This window comes from Brachypodium distachyon, chromosome 3 (genome assembly GCF_000005505.3).
Source record: "Brachypodium distachyon strain Bd21 chromosome 3, Brachypodium_distachyon_v3.0, whole genome shotgun sequence".
Lineage (NCBI taxonomy): Eukaryota > Viridiplantae > Streptophyta > Magnoliopsida > Poales > Poaceae > Brachypodium > Brachypodium distachyon.
The window spans coordinates 26,860,570-26,883,438 of NC_016133.3; positions in this window are offsets into that span (position 1 = coordinate 26,860,570).

Here is a 22,869-nt window from a genome sequence, read left to right on the forward strand (position 1 = left end):
TCGACACGGCGCGGTACGGCGAAGTCGGGGGCGAGGTCGGCGCTCCTCGGGGTCGTCGGGGTGCTCGCCTAGGATGGCGCGGAGACAGCGGCGAGCGGCGGACGGCTCCGGATCTTCGGCTTGACGACGGCGAGGCGCTGCGGCGCGCAAAAAGGAGAAACGGACGCATCAAAAGATGCGCAAGGACGAAGGAAAGCGAACGGCTAGAAATGGGCAGAGTTTTGACCTTAGGGTTCACCGGCGGCGACCAAAACGTGCGGCGGCGAGCGACGAGCTCCGGCGAGCGATTCCGGCGGAGTGGGCGCGTGAGAGAGAGGGGAACGAAGGGGGAAGAAGAGAGGGGGGCGGGGGGCAGAGCTTTATGTTGACGCGCTCGGGGCTGCGAAATATGGACGGAGCGCAGAGATCTCGGCGGAGACGGCACGCGGTGGCGAAGAAGGAAAGCGGCGGTGGACGCGGGCGCTTTCCATCGGGAACGAAGACCCTGACGCGTGGGTCCCACGCGTCAGTGGCAGCGGGCACGCGCGCGTGCGGCGGGGCCAGTCTGGCTCGGTCGGGCGCGGTCGGAGGGGGCTGGTCCGGCCCATTTTGGCGGGGCCGGTCCGGTTTTCTCTTTATTTTTCTTTTAGCCCTTTTGTTTTTTCTGTTTTTCCTATTTCTTTGATATCTTTTGATTTTTACTCCAAATTGGTCCAAATAAATTCTAGAAAATTTCTAAAATCATGTTCTATCATGATTCAACTTTTGGGAGTAATTTCCCTTCAAAATAAAATACCTAAAAATACATTTTCCCTATAAATGCCTTTAGGGCTATATAACTATTTAAATAAAATAGTTTTTCAACTCCAAATAATTGTCCAAAAATTATGGAATAGCTCATTTATGCAATAAACCCCTTTTATAAATAAACCTTATTGGTTTAAAGATTCAAAGCTCAAATGGGTGTAAACCCTAGGGTTTAAATTGAAATAAAAACTTTTAAAGCCTTTTGAGATTCAAATTTGAATTCAAACGTGCAATTGTGGCATGATGCTTATGAATGCAATGCATATGAAAGGATTTGAAATTTTGGGATGTTACAGTCAATGTCGCCAAGAGCTGCAGGACGTGGCCGCCGAAAAGAGTCGTCTTCAGGAACGTATAGACTCCCGTATTTCCGCAGAGAAAGAGCGGGAGAAGGTTTGGATCGAGCGACTCGAAAGTGCTACTCACTCAGTTGCTGGTGAGCGCTTGAACCTGTTATTCGAGTGGCTTTTCCTTCTCGTGGAAAATTTTGACCGTTTCTCTGTCCTTTTGCAGGAGTCCTTGATGCTTCCGCATAGGTCCAATTCAAAGAGAGAAGCCGAAGCTTCAATGATGTTTTAGAAAATGTTGAAGTCATCAATGATGAAGCCAAGGGCAAGCTCCGGCAAGCGACAAAGATTCTGACCACCGTAATCAGGAAGATGACTCCTGATGGGTCAGTGCCGGAGTCGCTGAATGGGCTTATTGAATTTTTTGCAGCGAGTCATGACCCGGTAGGGGAGTACTACTGATGCTGAGCTATTCTTTACGCTTGCTCTTGCGCATGGCATTGAGGAAGACGCTCTCCATCGAGTAACCTCTCGATCGAGAGCAGGTGACTCGGTCAACCTAGGGCCCCTTATGGGAAAGGGCAAAGAGCTGGCTGAGATCTCGTTGCGGCAGCCACGTAGATCAATTGAGGAGATGAACCTAGCTTCATCCAGCGGCCCAGAGGTGGGTGATCTTTCACTAGATATATTTGATTCTCTTTCTCCTTTGTGAATCTTCTTCTTCTGTTCTTATACCTTTGTAAAGAACTGCTCTAGCTGAGCCCTTTTTGGAAAGAAATCAAAAAATCTTTATTTCCATCCCGAAAGGGGTTCTTCAGGATAAATGCTGAGGTAACTTGTGTCTTTTCCGCGCAGAGGGAAAAAGGACCATCGAGTCACTCGATTCCAGGTGCAGCGGCAACCTCTCGCAACGATGCTCCAGCCGATCCTAGCGGAAAAGGTCAGGCTGGGTCGGCTTTGTGCCCAGAGCAGTTACGAGAAATTGAGGCTCGATTCACTAAATTGAAGCGTGACACGCTGGGTGACGCTCAGAGTAGCAAATCTAGCCTGAAAGCTGCGACCAACCGGGAAGAGTTTGTCTTTGGAGAGCTTCGCAGCCTGAGCAGCCAAATCCAAGGTAAGGATCGCAAGACTTTGCCTTTCGAGTCGGTCTGCAAAGTGATCTTACCGTCTTCTGTGCAGTTGTTCGCTTTGACCCTGACGATGAAAAGGCCAAAGTGAATACCGCCATTCAAGCTCGCAGAGTGCATGATCCATCATCCTTTTCGCTGGATCAGTCAAGGAGCTACGACTTGATGCTGTTGATCGAGCGGATCAAGCAGGTCAAAAGGTACTTGACCTCCTGCCGTGACATGCTAGCTTCGACACATCTGGCCTTATGGCCACAGGAGAAGGTGCCTCGTAAACCGGGCAGCCTGATGGTGAAGTTTCACGACGAGGAGAAGATGAAGGAGCTGGTTCGACTCTAGCTGGTGAGGGGTGCCCAGATTGCCCTCGCATTTGTGCGAGTCAACTGCCCAGAGTTGGATTTCTGGCAAATTGCTACATTGCCAGTTACTCTCACCCAGGGTATAAAGTCATTCCTGGAGGCTGGGCAGGCGGCGGCGCTGTAGATGATCCAGCAATGGGAGGCAGCTGAGGAGGAGACCCTGCCTGTCGTAGGTAGTCATGTAGTTTTTTTCCTCTCTTTTTTTGTAACGACTAGTCTACCGGGTGCGCGATCAGCGCTCCCGGTGGGAGTAGCCCCCGAGTGCGGTTGCAACTGTGTGTAGTGGCGACCGGACTCAAGGTTGTAATGTGATATCCTTGAGCAATGTTGCACCCCTTCTTTTTTTGGAATGGAGCGCCCTGACTTGCCAATTAGCGCCGAGTCGAATTCCGACTTGTGGAAGTCGAATTTGAGTCGGATTTGAAGTACTCCTGGTGGGAGTGCCTCGCAGTCGAATATAAATAGCCGAGTGCAGACTCGAACGTACTAGCCAGCGCAAGGGATTTGTCCTGCTGATTAGCACTTGGGCCTTGGAAGAAGATATGGATTCCTCCGATGCACTCGAGGTTATGCATATCCGTTTGGGACATGTGAGGAATACCACCTCGCGCAGGCATGGGAGGAGATTTCCTTGCTCAAGTCGGAGAATCGGGCCGCATCGGGTCGAGAGGATTTAATTTCCTCAGGGAAAATGTGAAGGTTGAAGCTGAATGTGTAAAGAGTCGTCTTGATGCTTTAGCACGATCTGGTTCGGAGAACCCATCCTTCTAGTCAAAACCGCGACAAGGGTTATGCCCTTGCGCTTCTGCAAGATCGAGTTGCAAGAGCAGTGATCTGCCTGAAGTCCTGCAGTCACTGTTTGACAGAGGTTCACCATAACTTGTTTCCGGAGCTTCGTGTCCCTGTTGACCTGAAGGGATTAATCGAGAGATTTTGTGAAGGAGCAGTAGTGAGGGGGGCTACTCATGAACAATTGGTGGAGGGTGTTGTGCTGGCTCTCTCGTTTGTTCGTTTTCGCTACCCCTCATTGAATCTGGACTCCCTGCATTTGACTCCCTCTTACATTCCAGACGATGCTCAGCTTGGACCGATTTACGACATGATGGAGAACACGACATGTCAGCTGGTGACTCTTATGGCCTTGGAGTAGAGTAGGCTTTGATACTCGTTTAAATATGTAGGCGTAGTTGTCTGAGTAGTATTTTTACCGGGTGCGCGACCAGCGCTCCCGGTGGGAGTAGCCCTCGGGTCTGTGCATGACTGGTTTGCAGTCATGTGGAGACCCAAATACTTTGAAATCTTTTGTAATTGAAAACTGTTAGCATCGTTGAAGATGCCGCACCTTCTTGTTCTGTACTTCCATTGATCTTGTATGAGAAAACATTATGATTCCAATTTTGCTTGCTTGGAAACTGCCGACCATTGAATGATTGTGCTGATGTTTGTTTACGCGATAGCCCGTGAATGCCGGCTGCATACAACGAGAGTTTTTTAAAGTCGATTGAACGCAGCCTCCGAGCGTGGGGTGCGACCAATGACAATGTCTGCGGTCGACGGGACACAGCCCCCGAGTGTCGAGTGTGTCCAATGATAAGTTTGGGTCGATTGGACGCAGCCCCCGAGTGTCGGGTGCGTCCAATGACAGTTTAGGTCGATTGGACGCAGTCCCCGAGTGTCGGGTACGTCCAATGACAAGTTTGGGTCGATTGGACGTGTAACATACCGGTTCTCGGCATTTCCAAAATCTATTTCCTAAAAATGACTACTTGAAAATTTCGCTGAATTAAACAAAGCTTAACTGGAAATTTCTTGAATCTTTGGTTCTAAATTGAATTTACACCGACTAAATATGAATTTGATTTATACACTTTCTCATTTGGTTTGCTTATATTTTATTTGGATTCTCCATGTTCAAATATGCACTTTTAAATCTCTCTGGAATTCATCTCGAAGTTGATTTGATGTTTGAGAAGTTCATTCGATCTCTTAGCTTCTGTAAAAATAAAAAAGCATTTCCTCTTTCTTTTTAGCTTTGGCTGAAATCCCCAGCCGCAACCCATCTTCCTTCTCTCTCCCGTAGCCCACTTCTGGCCGAACTGCTCCAGACTACCGTGCCTTGCTTCTATTTTCTCCCGCGTGTGTTTAATCTCCAGAGGACGAAGGAGAACTGCCATCTCCTCGACGCCAGTGTAACTCGAGCTACCTAGAACGATCGTATTCAGAGGGAGCTCACGCGAGGAAGACAAGAGTTTTTGCGCTGCTCAAACTTCCGCAGCTTTTCTGGCATTTTTCATTCCCCTTTTTATTCAGACGTTACATGCAAAACAGAAAATGGGGAGAGCAAGCCGCGCCATGATCCGCTGATCCCGCGCCATCCCACGGCCGAGTCATGGCGCACATCCCGCTCCTCCACAACGGCCACACTATAGGCACGCCCATGCAAACGTACGCAGACATGCTGGGACGTGTTATGCTAACAGAAAACAAACTAACAACTGAAAGCAAAGATGTTTAACATGCACGAGTTTACTAACAAAACACTCCCTAAACTCGTGCACCTACTTTATTTGGATCATACCAATCTTCGAGCGCAATTCCTGGAATCTGACGCGGCCAAGGGACTTGGTCAGGATATCAGAGAGCTGCGCCTCAGTTCGGATGAACTCCACTTCAGCCTGGCCTTTCTCAACGCACTCCCGTATGAAGTGAAATCGAGTGTCGATGTGTTTGCTCCTGTCGTGGAACACAGTATTCCGGCTGAGAGAGATCGCCGACTTGTTGTCGACGAACAACTTGATGCAGGCCGCCTCTTCCTTCTTCAGTTCACCGAAAAGACGAGCTAGCCACACTCCCTGAGAGACAGCAGTGGTCACCGCAATGTATTCGGCTTCACAAGATGAGAGCGCCACCACCTTCTGCTTGGTTGACTGCCAGGTAATCGGACTTGTTCCGAGGAAGAAGAGGACGCCGTGGTGCTTTTGCGGTCGTCTATGTCGCCAGCCAAGTTGCTGTCGCTGTAACCGACAAGGTTGGCGTCGCCGTTTGCTCCTCGTGCAAACTTGCAGCCATAGTTCAGGGTCCCCGCGACGTAGCGAAGTATGTGCTTCACTGCTGCAAGGTGCTTGACAGTAGGGGACTCCATGAATCTGCTCACATAGCCCACCGAGAAAGTGATATCCGGCCGGGTGTGAACCAGGTACCTGAGGCACCCCACGATGCTCCTATATTCAGAAGCATCCGTTGGCTCTGCTGAACTAGCTTTGCTCAGCTTGAGGCGTGTTTCCATCGGCGTCTGACAAGAATTACAGCCCGTCATCCCACTGCGCTCAAGGATCTTCACGGCGTATGAGGACTGACAGATGGTGATGCCGGCAGCGTCTTGCTGCACTTCAATGCCAAGATAGAAACTGAGTGGCCCAAGGTCACTCATCTCAAACAGCTGCTTCATTTCTGCTTTGAACAACTGCAGCTCTTGCTCGTTGGCTCTAGTAATGATCAGGTCGTCCACGTAAACTCCGACCAAAACTCTGGCTTTGTCTTCACCTCTGGTATAGACAGCATGCTCCAGCTTGCTGCGAACAAAGCCAATTGACGTAAGGCAATGATCCAGCTTTGCATTCCATGCCCTAGGAGCCTGTTTTAGACCATATAAGGCCTTCCGAAGCTTGAACACCTTGTGCTCTTGCCCTTTCACCTCGAAGCCCGGTGGCTGAGCAACAAACACCGTCTCCTCTAGTTCACCATTGAGGAAGGCGGACTTCACGTCCGTGTGGTGCACAGTCCACCCGGCATGCGCCGGGAGAGCAAGCAGCAGCCGGATGGAGTCCAGATGAGCGACCGGCACGAACACTTCGTCATAGTCCACGCCATGCCGCTGCACGTAGCCCTTTGCGACAAGACGGGCTTTGTGCTTGGCCACCTTGCCGCGAGAGTCTTTTTTCACCTTGTACACCCACTTCAATCCTATAGGACGTTGTCCTTCCGGCAGCGAGACCAATTCCCAAGTATCATTGGCCTCAATAGAATGCATTTCCTCCATTGCTTTGCGCCACCACGCATACTGGATGGCATCACGGTGGCTCGTTGGTTCTTCGTTGATGAGGAGATTCAGCAGCGGGGCCGCACCGGCATCAAGCACATTCCTGACAGTGCGATACCGATGAGGCACATGAGCGTCGTCGTCGTTGTCGAACAGCTCTGGTTCCACCGTGGGTGGAGAGACAAGCTCGAATCCCACAGTGGGCGATTCAGCAGGCGTTGCTGGTGTTGCGGGCGTTGCTGGAGTCATGGGCGCTGGACTGGAGTCGTTCGTGTTGTCGGCCGGAACTGGAGATAATGCCGCCTGCGTCGCGGCCGGGTGCAGCACATACTCAACAGTAAAATAATCTGTCGACAAACCAGAGTCGTTATTGCTGCCGTCTGCGTCCCAGTTCCATGCCGCAGACTCGTCGAACACCACGTCACGAGTGACATGGATGCGCCTCGCCACGGGATCAAACATTTGGTAGGCCTTGATCCCAGGCTCGTAGCCGAACATGACCATCTTGCGGCTCCTGTCGTCCAGCTTCTTGACATTGGGGCTCACCATTTTGACATGGCCGATGCAGCCAAAAGTGCGGAGATAGTGCACATTCGGCTGCCATCCATGCCACGCCTCGAACGGGGTCTTGCCCTCAACGCTGGCCGTCGGCAAACGGTTCAGCAGGTACACTGCCGTGGTGACTGCCTCGCCCCAGAACTCCGCCGGCACTCCCTTCGCCTTCGCAGGCAGCGTGCCATGCCGACGACGTTTGATTGCGCCGCTCGACGACGCCGTTTTGCTGGGGAGAGTACGGCGCTGTCAAGTGCCGCTTCACTCCCAGCTCCTCGCAATATGCAGTGAAGTTGTTCGACGTAAATTCACCGCCGCGATCGGTGCGCAGCGCTCGGAGTGGATGCTGCGACTCGTTCTCGGCAGCCACCTTGAATCGCTTGATGGCCACGACTGCCTCGTCCTTGCTCGTCAACAAGGTCAGCCACATATACCTGCTATAATCATCCACAAGAAGCAGGAAGTACCGCTTGCCTCCTGGCGTTGCCGGTGTCACCGGGCCGCAGAGATCGCCATGCACCAGTTCAAGCTGATCTGCAGCCCGGTACTTTGCCTGGTGGGGAAAGGGAGCTCGGCGTTGCTTCCCCACCAAGCAGCTGTCGCAGAGCTGGCCCACGCGCTCGATCGTCGGCATGCCGCGAACCATGCCGTCCCTGGAGAGCCTCCGCAGTGCATCGAAGTGCAGGTGGCCGTACCTGGCGTGCCAACGCCAGGCGTCATCGTTCCCTTGTACAGAGAGGCAGATGGGCTGCGCCACCTCGAGATGTAGCACGTACAGACGCCCCCGGTTTCGCCTCACACGAGCGAGCAGCTTCCGTTGTGGATCCCACAGCCGGAGAACGCCGTGGTGGATGTTCGTCTCACACCCAATTTCGTCCATCTGCCCTAGACTGATGATATTGCTCTCCAGACGTGGGATGAAGTAGACATCAGTGAGCACTCGGTGCTCACCGTTCCGGCAAGTGAAGACAATCTTGCCGCGGCCCTCGATGTTGACCAGCGAGCCGTCCCTGAGCTTTACGCGTCCACTCATGCCGGCATGCAGCTCGGAGAAGAGTTCACGGCGCCCGGACATGTGGTTCGACGCGCCACTGTCCAGGAACCATGACATGTTGCAGCGCCCATCGCCGGGAGCCGCGCGGGCTTTAGAGTGCTCCTCATTCAGCATGACGTGCTCCTCGGCGTCGTCCGTGATCACCTTCAGCGCGCACGTGCGCGCCATGAGGAGCGCCGGCTCCTCGTCGTCGGCTTGGGCGAGATTGGCATGCCCCTTTCATTCCTTCCTAGGCTCACGACAATGCTTCGAGAAATGGCCCATCTTATTGCAATTGAAACATTTCACCTTGGACATGTCGATGTTTCCGTTGGCGTCGCGGGCATGCCCAATGCCCTGTTGCTTCGGAGCCTTGCCGCGCTCGTTGCCGTTCGCGTTCTGGGCATGGTTCGTGCCGCCCACGTTCTGGCCTTGGCCACCGCTGCCTTGGCCCGTCTGGCGCTGGCTGCGGCGTGTCTCCCACTCCTCTTCGGTGAGGAGTAGCTGGCCTCCGGCAGCACTGGACGAGCTGCTGCCGAGGGTGTATCGGGACTCCGCCGCGCGAAGCCGCCCGATGAGTTCCTCCAAAGACACCTGCTTGAGGTCGAGCAGCGTCTCAATCGACATCACGATTTGCATGTATTTCTCCGGCACACGCGCGAGGAACTTCTTCACCACCGTGTGACCGGCGCCACCGGATCGCCGAGCGTCTCCATGTGGTTGATATGGCTGTTGACCCGCATGCTGAACGAGTCGAGGGATTCGCCGAGTTTGAAGGCGAAGCGCTCCCACTGCGTGCGAAGGCGTTCCACCGCCGCCTTGCGCACGCGCTCCACGCCGAGGCGCATGAGCTTGATGGCCTCCCAGCCCTCCCTGGCCGTCTCCTTGGAGGCAATGATGCCTTTCATCTCCGGTGGCACGGCTTTGATCAGCGCCGCCAGAGCATTCATCTCGTCGACCTCGCTGATCTCGTCGTCCTCCTCAGCGATCATGGCCGTCCACAACCGCTGGGCACGCAGGTTGACCTTCATGACCTGTGCCCACTCGACGTAGTTCGTCGCCGTTAGCTCGGGGCAGGTGATCGTGCTTCCCCCGCCGCCGGCGACCACCCTCTCCTGGACGATTATCTGGCGGTTGTCGTTCCGCCTCGCGCCAGGACTCTGACCTCGCGGCCGTCGTGAAGCCGACCGCGAACCACCGACAGACCGCTCGCGTGAGCGATCCTGACTGCCGGCCATGGCGCCTAGAGCCTTTCGTGGCTCTGATACCAACTGTAACTCGAGCTACCTAGAACTATCGTATTCAGAGGGAGCTCACGCGAGGAAGACAAGAGTTTTTGCGCTGCTCAGCCAGAAACCGGCAACAAGAAACGTCATCCGACAGCCATCAAATTAATAACCCCATCTTGCCCTTCCTTCCTTTCCTCCCTGCTGCTTTTGCACGCCATAGCCTGAATTCCACCCGCAGCATCGCCAAGTCCCTGCCTGCGCCCCACTGCCCACCAAATCGCCATTGATGTTGACGGCAGAATCCTGCGAATAAAAACGCTGCAGACCAAACCCTTGCGCCAGAACAACCACACCATTCCAATTTTCCCCAACGCAACTCTCCCCTCTCCACTTTCCAACCGAAGACCCCCATGGTGCAGCACCGAAGAGGATGACAAGGGAGAGCAGCACCAGCGATCATGTCAGGAGGGCCATGCCAAGAAGGGATCGAGGCCAAGCGCCATGCAGTAGGAAGAAAGGACTGTCGTCTGATCGACTACAACCGCCAGCAAATCCTCCTGTCTTTATTCTACTGCTATTCATCGAATTGGTGAGAATCTGATCAAACCATCATCCTTTTGAATGCCTCTACATCCAGCACATATGCAGATTCAAGTGGATTTCTGAACCAATTTGTTTAGCATCCCCAAATTCTCTTTCTTCCACTTCTGAATATTGTTCCACCGATCAAATCTTTCTCCCATCCTTTAGTAACCATCTTTAGTCAGCATTACCACTGGTTACAGGTCCTAGACCAATCGGATAGGGGTTGGGAACAATAAAACTCAAATAAGCCTATCCTGCTTGTTAGCACCAAAATGGTTGATTTCATATCTTTGCTAGATCAATTTTTGTTTGTCTGAAACTTTCTGCATATATAGATGTCTATCATGTTCTAGTATTAATTTACTTTGCATACAAATAGTTTCACATGTTCTGGACTTGTAGATTTGAGGATCTTGAGATTGCAAGGTTGTTATTTCATGTGCAATAGTTATTTTGATCATGCTTGTTCTTTCTGTGTAAAAATCTGCATAAATGTCTATAAGATCATGTTTGTAGTTAGTTTTACCTGCACACATTTTAGTTGGACTGTCACTTCTGAATCTCCATTTGTGGGCATGTTTTATCTATTATTTAAAAGCATTGTTTGCATTCTAGTTCATCGGTTTGGTACAGAAAATCATGTGAATGAAGTTTGCTGCACAAAAATGCATGGCATGACATCTTAGATACTTCTATGAGTATTATGAACATATTTTAGAACTCAGCCATATTTATGTTATTGATCGTTGAGTGTATCTATTTTAATTTGTGCAGATTAATAAATGATCATTCTTGCATATGTTTTGCGTAGCTTATTTGTACGGGTTAGATTTATGTCTTGGCTTGCTTGTAGTATTTTTAGCCTGTAACAAATTGTATATATATTGTTACATAATTATTTCTAAAGTTTGTAGAATTTTCTCACATGCCTAGTTAGCTTTCAGATTTATAAATTAGCATCCTTGCTTGTGTTTTTGTTTATGCAGCACAGCCATGATAGTTGTTTTGGTTATATCAGATTTAATATAGCTTTTGTATGCTTACTAGTATTGTTGGTAATTATTTGAGTATTTATGGATTGCTAGTTTGTTTTTAACATTATTATTTCCATAGATATACCATGTTTAGTGTATATAAATGCTTGTTAATGTATATACTATTTGTCTAATACATTGCAGCGTCCAATATTATACTTGGGTTGTTTTGATGCTTTCCATGCTGTTCATATATATGTCATGGTATGATGTTTGTTATCCATGGCCCAAGGTAGAAGAAGACACACAAACACAATGAACTCACAGAGGCTTTGGCACCCGCACACCTCGTGTCTTTTTTTCTCTTGTTCACTTGTAAACTTAGCTGATTACAAGTCTTAAGTAGAGAGAAAAACATAGGCACACACTGCTGCTTTGATCCGCTAATTGCTCTCCACTAGCCGGTAGCTAGAAAGCCACGAATAATCACGTTGGATACGGCCACACGATTCAGCCGGAGTCCTCCTCAACTTGTTGATTACTCGGTCCACACCTGAAGCCTCTAATGGCCATGTAACTCGGTCAGCAACAGCACACCTACCTGCATGCTACTTATCCTATCGATGCCAACACATGCATCCATTCTCCACTGGACTAGCTAATTCAACTAACTAAAGTACTAAACTCACTTAGCTTGCATGCACACACGTGAACACATCTCTCCGTGTGCGCTGCCACAGCTTGCTACCTGAACGACACAAATAAATGAACATGATGAAAAAACTCTAAACAACAAGGTTAACTCCAACAATGTTTGCATTTATCCACTACCTATATTGCATATAGAGTAGGTTTGTACAATTGCAATGCATTTGCTATAGTTTATTCTTGTAGCTATTCCGATATTGCATGAATGCTTTGTACAATTTTAGTACAATATATTCCAAAGCCATGAGCTTGATTGTATTTATAGATACAAATAATATGCATGTGCTTTCTTATTGCTTGGCATACTTTGTTATGGTTTGACTTATACATCATATATGCTCATCCATGGATAGCCTCTTGCTTGCTAGCTAGTGATACATGTTAGTTGTTGCCTGTCCCTGTATATGCTAATATAAGGATGCATGTCATTTATTTGTTTAGCTTTGCCATGTTTGTTAGTGCATATGTCCATATTATCACATGATAGCCTATTGTCACTGAAGGAGCATATGTATTCTAGAGTGCTTTATCCCTATTAATTATTCTCACATGATAGCATTGTTTGTTCTGACCTCCATCATGTATATGTTGGCTTGCAAATGCCTATATTGTTTAGTTGCCTATAGCTAAGATGCATCTCTTTGGTATTATCATGCTCATGCCACTAGCATAGATCCTATGCTTGCTTGACTAGTATAGAATCATGTGTGGCATGTTTTACTCATAATTTATCTGTTGTGATTGTTCATGCTTAATTTGTATTCAACCTTGACTTGAATTAGAACTACTTCTGTTTTTTATTTTATTTATTTTTATCATGTGTAGAGAGAATTGTTAGCTTTGTAAGTCTCTCACTCATCCTTGCTGTTGTATGCCAGTTTGTATATTATGCGAATTGCTTGTTTAACTAGGATGATAGGAGTTTGATTGCTGCTTGCATGCTAGCATAATAATGTGTGTTGCTTTGTCATGGAGTGCATTTACAAATATGCTTGAGAGTTATCTTTGGTTAGTGGCAGCATAGCTTTATAGTTTAGTATTTATTATTATTATACTAAAGGGTATGACCAATCATATATATCCTTCCTCTCGGATATATAATTATACTTGTTAGAATCTGTCCCACCATCCAATCCTATCAAAGTTATTCATATCGTTTCCAAACCTATTGTCAGCCTCATTGTTTATTCGCTCTCTTATTTCTATTTCATTTGACTTTATTGCTTTTGCATTTATTTTGTTTGTTCTTGTTATCGTTACGACAAATAGAGAGTGACGAGGTGGATCTGAGTGCGTCCAATGACAAGTTTTGGGATCGATCTCTCAGTTCTGAGTGTGATGCGATCGCAACAAGGTAAGTAAAAGGGGAAGGCTCTGAATAGAGGAGCATAATTAGTTTTATTACGTACCGATGGTACAAGAAGGTACTTAAAAATGCAGAAAAAGGAAAACGAATAGGTGAGAAACTAAAAAATAAAATCGAGTAAAAAAAGCCTGGCGCGTTGGCGGCACAATTGCGTGGCATTCCGCGCCTTGCTTCTTGAGTCCCCGGCTCTGGATTGGAGTCTGAGGGGGAGGTTTTTGATTCTCCTATCCCGTAGTCGAGTTGGCTGAACAGCCATGTCAAGTGCAACTGGGTGCACTGCTCCGGCGAAACTGGCTGGGCGCGGAGGCGGAGGAGGAGCACCGATGGCTAGAGCTCCTGGTATGGGAGGCAGCAAGGGTGCATTGACTCCTTCGTTAGGGTATGGAAGCATCCCAGGTAGCTGTGAGAAGCCCGCACTTGTTGCCCACTGCTGTGTCCTGGCAAACTCAGCCTGCAGTTCCTTGGAGCGCCGGCACTCGGCTAGAGGGTGGCTTGGCTTGATGTTGCCTTGCTCATCCCTGTAGACGTGAAACGGGCAAGGGGAAGCTAGCTGCTGAGCAAGGGTTGGTTGATTTCTTTTTCTCTGCCATTTGTTGCCCACGCTTGTCACCACCTCGAAAACCTCCACCGTGATTTCCGGTCTCCTAAGAGCCAAAATCTGTCGGAGAGGCTGCCGCGATGAATTCAGGAGGGTGTGATTCTTCGAAGGCTCGGTTTTTGTGCTCCTTCGTCGATCGTGGCCACGATCACCCTCTTCCTCTGGAGATCGGTGGCGTTCATTGCGAACCGAGTCTTCACCGTCAGCCCATCGATTTGTGGGCTGCACACAACCCAATTCTTCCTTGAGTTCGACTCGTCGGAGTCCTCGTTTGAAGGCGTACATGGCGCTTTCGTCGGAGACTTCCTCAGCAGCGTGTTTGGTGTTGGTCCAGCGCTGGATGTACGAACGGATGGATTCTCCCTCCTTTTGAATACAAGCTCAGAGTTGCTCGATGTCGCACCAGTGGCACCCAGGGTACCACCGCTGCACGACGCGTGGGCCCCGTTCCCGGGTTCCCGGGAAGGTCTCATCCCGAGGAGCGTCTATGAGCTCCCCGGCAAGCTACCAGCCCGAAAGGGGCTCGCGGGGCTTCGGGGAATATTCCCGCCTGGGCACCTCCGGGAAACTGCTTCCCGAGAGGGGGTTCCCAGGTGCGTTGGGCCCGGGTGCTTCCCGGGGTCGACTTGCTGGGTTCCCGGGCGCGTGCCCCCGCCTCGGGCGTGGGGCCCAGTGGACAGCGCCACGCGGGCGCAATGCGGGCGCGGGACGCGCGGTCCCACCAAGGCAATGAGTAAGGCGCACGGCTCAGTAAACGAGCCGACCGACGGGTAGTTACCCGTCCGATCCAAGGAACAGTGGTTGTCTAATCCTACCCTAGGGTCCTAGGCCCCTAGCAGCAGAGGTGGCACCCATGCACGCCACCAGCTCACCGGGGGAAGTTGCATGCCTCCCCGTTGGACACTTGTAGCTCATGCACCATGGCACATGTGGCATCCCCTTGTGTATAAAAGGAGGACCCATGCCAACGGTCAAGGGGGTTAGTCAGTTGGTCAGTTAGTTGGTTCGGACGAAGCTCGCTCGATAGATGCTTAGTGGCTCCGGTAGGCAGCCAGCAGAGAGCGGTGAGGAGTGCCTAGCCACTGAGAGAAAGCCCGGGAGCTTGCCCGACAACCTGTAAACATTTGATCCGTAATTAATATCAGCTCAGACAGGCAGGACGTAGGGTTTTACACCTCCGGGTGGCCCAAACCTAGGTAAAAAACGTGTGTGCATATGTTCTTGGACTAGCGCGCATCCTTAGCACTTTGTCTCACCGGCCCCGTAGGGCCTCATCAGCCGTGCCGACGATCACCGAGTCTCCGCCCCAGACGCCCCTACCGAACCTAAAAGGGGGACGTGGCCGCACGCCCTCGGTGTCGGAGCACCGAGCGACGACATCTGGCGCGCCAGGTAGGGGGCACGGGAGTGGACAACGCCGGAGATCGCCGGCAGCAGAAGTTTCCATCGGCGTCGGCTTCGCTCTTCTTCGCCGACGAGCCTAGTCACCATGCCCCCCAAGCGGGCTGGTGACTCACGCATAGACTCGAGTCGGGGGCTCAAGAGAACCCCGAGCCCTCTAGGGTGCAGCAAACGCAGCTGCCTCCGCCGCCTCCTCGGCCGTCGACCGACAATCGGCCAAGGGGACCGGCTGCCCCCAGTGTCGGGGGCAGTCGGGCGAGCACGCACGACGTCGCTCGGGCCAGCCAACGGGTTGATCGCGGCTCGAGGACGCCCCGCGGCAGCGGCACCAGGAGCACGCCGCGTCACGAGCAACCCCTGGGGGTTCGCACCCTGCACACCCGGAGACGTTCAGGAAACCGGCTGCCCCCCGTGCGAACCCCGGCTGAAGCCATCGTCGCCGCGCGCGTCATGGTGCGGTACGAGCCGCAGCAGGGCACGCCGGTGCACGAGACGTGGGGCAAGGAGTTGGAAGCGCTTCTCGCCCTGGCCGCCCAGCAGCCGCAAGGCGAGGGCGCCCCGGTGGGCTCCGGCCACGGGCAGAACCCGGAGCGCGGAGACGCGTCACCCGCCTCACGACAGGGGGAGAACCCTCCCCTTCCTCACCGAGGCCAAGGAGACGGGGGCCCGGAGGGGTCCTCGAACTCATCGCCCACCGTTCCGGGGGGCGATGCGCATGGCATCTTGAATGCTCGCCAGCAGGAGGATCTGCGCCAGCGCTTGGAGCGCTGGCACAGGCGCGAGGTGGAGCGCCAGCGCCCTTAGGAGCAAGAAGATGCTCCCATGGGCCCCGAGGACGGCTGCACCGCGTTCACGCGCGATCTGCGGCGGGTGGCGTGGCCCCGTAAGTTCCGAGCGCCTGCGCTCAGTACGTACGACGGGACCGCTAACCCCAAGGATTTTCTCCTGACCTACACGTTGGGCATGCATGCCATCGGCGCTGAAGGGGATCAAGCAGCGCCACGAGGAGCGCCGCGCCGCCGGCGCCTGCTTCAATTGTGGCGACATCGGGCATCTCTCCTGAGATTGCCCGAACGACCCCAGGGTGGGTCCGAGGCCGGCCGGCGGTGGTGCCGACAAGGGTGCCCCAAGGGGGGCGCGGCCAACCCCGCGCTATGCGGGAACACCCTCCTCGGGGACGCGACAGGGCGCGTGCTGAGGAGCAGCGCGAGTCCGACTATTCCGGCGGCAACGAACCGGGCTTCCAGGAGCCTCGTGGCGTCGCCTGCATTCATGGGGGAGCTTGCGCTCTCCCTTCCCACCCCGCGGTGAAGCGCCTCACCCGCGACGTGTGCGCGCTGTTGCCGGATGCGGAACCGCAATAGCCGCTGAGGTGGTCGCACGTGCCGATCACCCAGCACGGCAGTTGGGTTCAGGGGTAATACCCTTCGTCGTCTCGCCGATCATTAGCAATATGACGGTGACCAAGGTGTTGGTGGACAACGGAGCGGGGCTTAACCTCCTGTCCGCCAGGCTGGTGGAAAAGTTCCAGCTGCCGATGGAGCAGCTGAAGCCCACCGAACCGTTCCGGGGGGTGAACCCCGGGATCGTGTGCCCGCTGGAACGCATCACGCTGCCGGTCACCTTCGGGTCCCGTGTATCGTTCAGGACCGAGCACATAGTGTTCGACGTGGCGCATACCCCGTTGCGCTACAACGGGATCCTTGGTCGGCCGGCGCTGATCAAGTAATGGCGGCTACGCATTGCGCCTACGGCGTGATGAAGATGCCGTCCGTCTATGGAGTCCTCTCCATCAGGTGCGACCTCAAAGACGCGGCTTGGTGCGTTGGCGAGGTCGTCCGGGCCGCTGCTGCAGCTGACGCCGGCGACGAGGATGTTCTCGAGGACGACGGCTTGCCGGGTGATGCCCTGGCAACGAAGAAGTCCCGTGCCACCCCGCAAGGGCTTGCCGGGGGAGGTGCAGGCTCGGGCTCGCGCCCCGGCAAGGGGCAGGGGCTCCGGGAGGAGGCCACCAAAGTGAAGAAGTTGCCCCTCCAAGCCGGCGATGAGGAGCGCACCGTTACCGTCGGTGCGAACCTGGCCGCCGAATAGGAAAGCGCCCTCATCACCTTCCTCCGGGATAACGCCGATGTGTTCGCCTGGCAAGCGTCGGACCTTCCCGGAGTCCCCAGGGAGGTGATTGAGCATCGGCTCGCGGTGTGCCCGGATGCGCACCCCATTAGGCAGAAGATCCGGCGGCAAGCACAAGAGCGGAAAGATTTCATCAAGCAAGAGGTGGGCAAGCTTAGGGCTGCCAGGGCAATCAGGGAAGTTTTGTACCCACTTGGCTGGCTAACCCTGTAGTAGTGCCTAAAGCAGGGAATAAGCTTCGCATGTGCGTACATTTTACCGATCTTAATCGTGCATGCCCCAAGGATCCCTTCCCTGTACCCCGTATCGACCAGATAGTTGATTCTACCACTGTTGTGATTTGCTGAGTTTTCTGGATGCTTTCTCCGGCTACCATCAAATCAAGATGGCGGTCGAGGATGAGGAAAAGACAGCGTTTATCACCTCGGTTGGCTGCTATTGCTATACATGCATGCCTTTCGGGTTGAAGAACGCGGACTCCACATTCCAGCGCGCCCTGCGCGAATGTTTGGGCCCCCAGCTAGGCCGCAACGTGGAGGCCTACATGGACGACATCGTCATCAAATCGAAGCGTAGGGACTCGCTGGTTGATGACTTGCGGGAGACATTCGACAACCTCCGCAGGATCAAGCTCAAGATGAACCCTGATAAGCGCACCTTCGGAGTCAACTCCAGGGAGCTTCTGGATTTCTTGGTTTCACACCGGGGGATACAGGCCAACTCGACAAAAATAGAAGCCATCCAGAAGATGGAGGCCCCCCGCAAGGTGAAAGATGTCCAACGCCTCAACGGCTGTGTTGCCGCGCTGGGACGTTTCATCTCCAGGCTGGGTGAGCGTGCCTTGCCTTTCTTCCGGGTAATGAAGAAGAAGGGTCCAGTCGACTGGACTCCCGAGGCCGAGGCAGCGTTCCAAGAACTCAAGCAGTACCTGAGGTCGTCGCCCATCCTCGTCGCCCCCAAGCTGGGCGAGCCGCTGCTACTCTACCTAGTGGTGATTGACCAGGTGGTCAGCTTGGTGCTGATTGCCAAGAGGGAGGAAGACGTCCCGGGGACTGGGGCCGCGGGGCAGGGGGCGGGGCGGCCCTCGGCAACCGCCTCAGACCCGGGGACCGCCCCCGAGCCGGCAACCTCGGCACTGCGGAAGCGGTTGGTGCAGCACCCGGTGTACTTCGTTAGTACGGTGCTACGCGACGCGCGGACAAGGTACCCGCAAGTACAGAAGCTCCTTCTGGGGATTCTCCTTGCGTCCCGCAACTGCGCCACTACTTCCAGGCGCACCGCGTCACGGTGGTGTCCGGGTTCTGCCTTGAGCGAGCCCTCACCAACCGTGAAGCCACCGGGAGGGTGGCCGAATGGAGGATGGAGTTGTCGGAGTTCGACCTCCACTTCGCCAACTCTAAAAGCATTAAGAGCACGGCCCTGGCGGACTTCGTCGCGGAATGGACGTCCACGGGCGTGGAAGAAAGTGAGCCGGAGACCAGCCTTCCCGGCAAGTTGGACGAGGGCCACTAGGTCCTCTACTTCGACGGTGCATTCAGTCTTCAGGGAGCGGGCGCCGGGGTCGTCATCGAGTTACCAACAGGGGACCAGTTGAGGTTCGCTGTTCAACTCGACTTCGCCAACTCCACCAACAACACGGCGGAGTACGAGGGCCTGTTTGCGGGGTTGCGGGCAGCGGTCGCCCTCGACATTAAGCGCCTGGTTGTTTGTGGCGATTCCCAGCTCGTAAATAACCAGGTGAACAAGGACTACGATTGCAAGCTGGAACGAAAGTTCAAAGGTTTGCGCTTTGAGCACGTCAAGCGGAAGGATAACTTCGCTGCTTACGAGCTGGTCAAGATGGCAGAAGAGCGCCGGAAGCCTCCAGCGGGGCTGTTCTGTCAGAAGCAAGTGGCTCCTTCAGTCACCCCGTGGTCGACCCTGCCTCGGTCGTCGAGGCCGTGGGGGCGGAGGTGTAGGCGGAACCGGCTCTCACGTCCGGCCCCGCTGTGACGGACACAGCGGCAGCAGAGGACACCGCCGCCGCCGTGACGGCACCTGGCGACGCGCCCGAAGCCGCGGACGTGGTCGACACGGGCTCACCTGTCGTCCAACAGGAGGCAACCCCCGCCGGAGGCAGGGAGCCTTCTCCAGCCCCGGGGTCCCCGAGCGCAGGCGCGGGGGAAGTTGCCGGGAAAGAACGGCAAGACCCCCGGGAGCAAATCCACGACCCCGCGCCTAGCCCCACTTCGGCAGCAGGGGCTTCATCATCCTTGGGGGCTCGCCCGGGTACCTACCTCGGCACCCTCGCCGGGGTCGCTTGGAACCCCCTTACGTGGGATCCGAGTGTCTTTGAGCGGGGGCACCGGTTCCTGGACGCCGTCCGGGACCAGCAATTGGCCTTCGTCACCTCCTTCAACGAGGTGAGGGAGCACCACACCACCGCCAAGAATCAACTCGGCGAGGGGCGGAAGGCCGTGGAGAGAGAGCGGCGCGAACTCTCCCGGCTGCGCGAGGCGACGCGCCTTGCCGAAGAGGAGGCGCGGCTGGCCCGGAAAGCCCTAGAGGCCGCTCGGGAGCCGGTAGTCCCGGAGACCGAGCTCCGTCGGCAACTGGAGGCCCAGCGCGTGGAGCTTCAAGGAAGGCTCGACACGATGGCGGCCACCCTCGAGGCGGCCCGGAAGGAGCACGCCGAAGTGCTTGCAACGGCTCAGACGCGGCTGGAGGAGAAGAGCGAACTGATCGCCAATTACCATGGCGAAATCCAGGGCCTCCGCGTCTTGCTGGAGGTGCAGGTCAAGGATGCCGAGGATGCGGCGAGAATGGCGGCTCGTCACGAGGCCGAGCTCAACTCCGCCAAAGACAGAGCGGCCAGGCTCGAGACCGAGTTGGCCGCCGTCCGGGAGGAGCTCGCCAAGGCCGGCGTGGACAATGCGACCAAGGCCGCAGAGCTTGCGAAGCTGGAGGGCCGCGTCAGCAAGGCCAAGAAGGCCGCGCAGGATGCCCGACTCCACCACGGCACGCTGATCAGGAGGTCTTGATTGCTTCCAGGGTGTTCGCCGGCATGAGAGAACAGTTGTCCTCGAGTCGCATTATTTCGTAGAGTGTTGTCCTTTTGTGTGCACGGTAGCTTTCCTGCATTAGAAAAAACAGAAAACAGTTTCTAAAAAAAAAAGGAAACAGAAAACTTGAATGTTATGAACCGGTGTTTGTCCCAATAATCTGGTAAGCCCAATGATATCATTATAGTGCTTAGCGCGCCTGAACTTGGTGAGGGGCTTCATGAGTTTTGTGCCGTCGTAGTTTCGCGCCAGGAAGGAGGCGCATAGACCGGAGTCCTCGCGGCGCATGAAATTTATGCTTACGGAAATGTTGGCAAGAAGAATGAACAGATGCATGGTGTAGTTTAGCTTACCTTGTAAATTTGTCTGTCATGATTATTGGGAATCGCCTGGTCCAGTCCACATGGCCGCATGGCCAGCTGTCGAAAAACGAGCGCACGCATCTGAAGAAGGCGTCTATGATACGATCGGTAACGAGATGGTGGATATTGACACGACGATTTGAGAACCCATATGGTCCAGCCATCGGATCAAGGATGTGGACGCATCTATCCTGCATGTCAAGCGCATAGACGCACCACCCCAACTCAAGGATGGCTGGCACGGAGAACTATACGTTTAGCAGAGCGGAATCAGTTGTAGGCACAATAGAAGGAAGACGTTCGCTGGGTTAGCAAAAAAAATGGCTTGTCTTGATTACCATTCGGCATGAGGTGACTGAGAACGCCTCGTGGTCGGCCATGAACTGGTTATGGGTGGACATTATATCGAGCGGGTCCACACTCGACAAGACAAGGGTCTGGAGCAAAATTAATTTGTCATCAAATCGCATGGCGCGTATATAATAAAACGTAACAAGCCAAATTGTAGTCCCGGAAGTGGGCTTACCGAGAAATCCGGTTCTAGAAATTTGCGCCATCGCAACCAGTATGAGTCCTTGGATGATTGGGCATCTATTTGGCTGAGACGACGCATGATTAGCGTGCCGATTTCGTGTGTCATGGGGTGGGACCCCACCAGTTGTTCTCTGATCATGGTTCCGTCGATGCGCAGTGCTCGTGGCGTCCGATGATTGATCCACAAACTGCTGGTGCAGTTAGGAAATGGAAAATAACAAGGAATTTATGAATATACGCGCAGTGTTCATGGGGGTAAAAGGAATTACCGTGTGAAAATGGAGCCCGGTGCGCGAGTCATCCAATCAACAATAGCTATGGATGCGGTCGTGGCAGGTCCGGTTGGGAATGAACCAATGGACCAAGGATCCTGGGCGAATTTGGCAGGTGTCGTGGACATCATGTTGGGGGATGACATGGTCCCCTGGCCAAACAAAGGAACTCCTTCGGTTGCAGTTTCTTGTGCGTAAGCAACTTTAAGAATGGCGCACATCTCGTCCGCGAAGTCCTGGATCCTGGTTGCCAGCGTATCTTCTTGAGGTTTGGGGTCGTCGCTTGATTTGTGCGAGTTTGTTGGGTTCCTTCCGACTGAGCTGGCGGGGGATTGTTGTGGACGAACATTCGTAAATACCGGCTGCTGTATTTTTACGTTGCAGCCGTCTGTCGGGCGAAAGCAGACGGAGTTAGTCATCAACAATCAGGCACGTTAGCTTCCAATGACAGTTTGTACTTGCCTTTTGACGTGTAATTGTTGGAGTCGCGCTAGTTGGTACTGTTCTCGAGGAAATCGCATTGGGCTGATCTCTTCTGTGTCAACGGGCTGTGGCCTGTAGAGCTCTCTGTTCATAATTTTTCATCGCCGTTAAGCAGCTTTGCATAACTGTGGAAGGGTTTGGGCAGTTTTAATGGACGTACCGTCACAGTCAAGCGGGCTTGAAGGGCGTACGGGCAGCTTTGAATCATTTCGAGTGCGGTAAGAGCTCGGTGTTGTTGAGGGGTGGAAATGGAAAAACATTAGTAGTCGCTCTTTGTTTCATGTAAAAAAGCGACGGCGTTTTATTCATATACCTGCTATGTTGCATGTGTTGTGTGGAGGGTGGTTTGGTGCATAACCCGAGACCGGTACATAACCCATGGTCTTGTCGGCGAATGAATACATTTCCTCCTGACACTTGTTCTTGAACTCGTTGACGAAAAGGATCAACCTAGCGTTATGCTCCTTGAGTAGTATGGCGGTCCGTGCTCCAGCCTGCGGAGAAGACATGTGTTGCTGATGGTTTCTTGATGGCGGAAATCAGTTTTTGCATTATCGCGGCTTACCTGATTAGGGAATTTTGTGCGTAGGTGGTTGGAGAAATCATTTGGTCCAGCCCTGGACACCATGGTGGGCTGTGGGCCCCTCGTGTGTCCCATCTAATCCGGCGGTAATTGCTGCAGAGGCTGCGCCTCGACGGGATCTTGGACTGATCGAGCTTGCTTGGACAGGTCTTCCTTGGGTACTGCGCTCGTTCGAATCGGACTGCTGCAGCCAGTGCTCGGCCCAATGCTCTGTACCGGTCATGTGGACCCCCCACCCCCCAAAGAAGAAACGATCAGTTCTTGTGATACGTGTGGGAATTTTGATGGATACATTTAAGATGGTGCGCAAACAAAACTAAAAAATGACGCACCTGCGTGTGGTGGGATGTTGGCGGGAAGAATGTCGAACCCTGGTTTTCAGCAACAAGGTAATCAACCATGCATTTGGTTGACTCG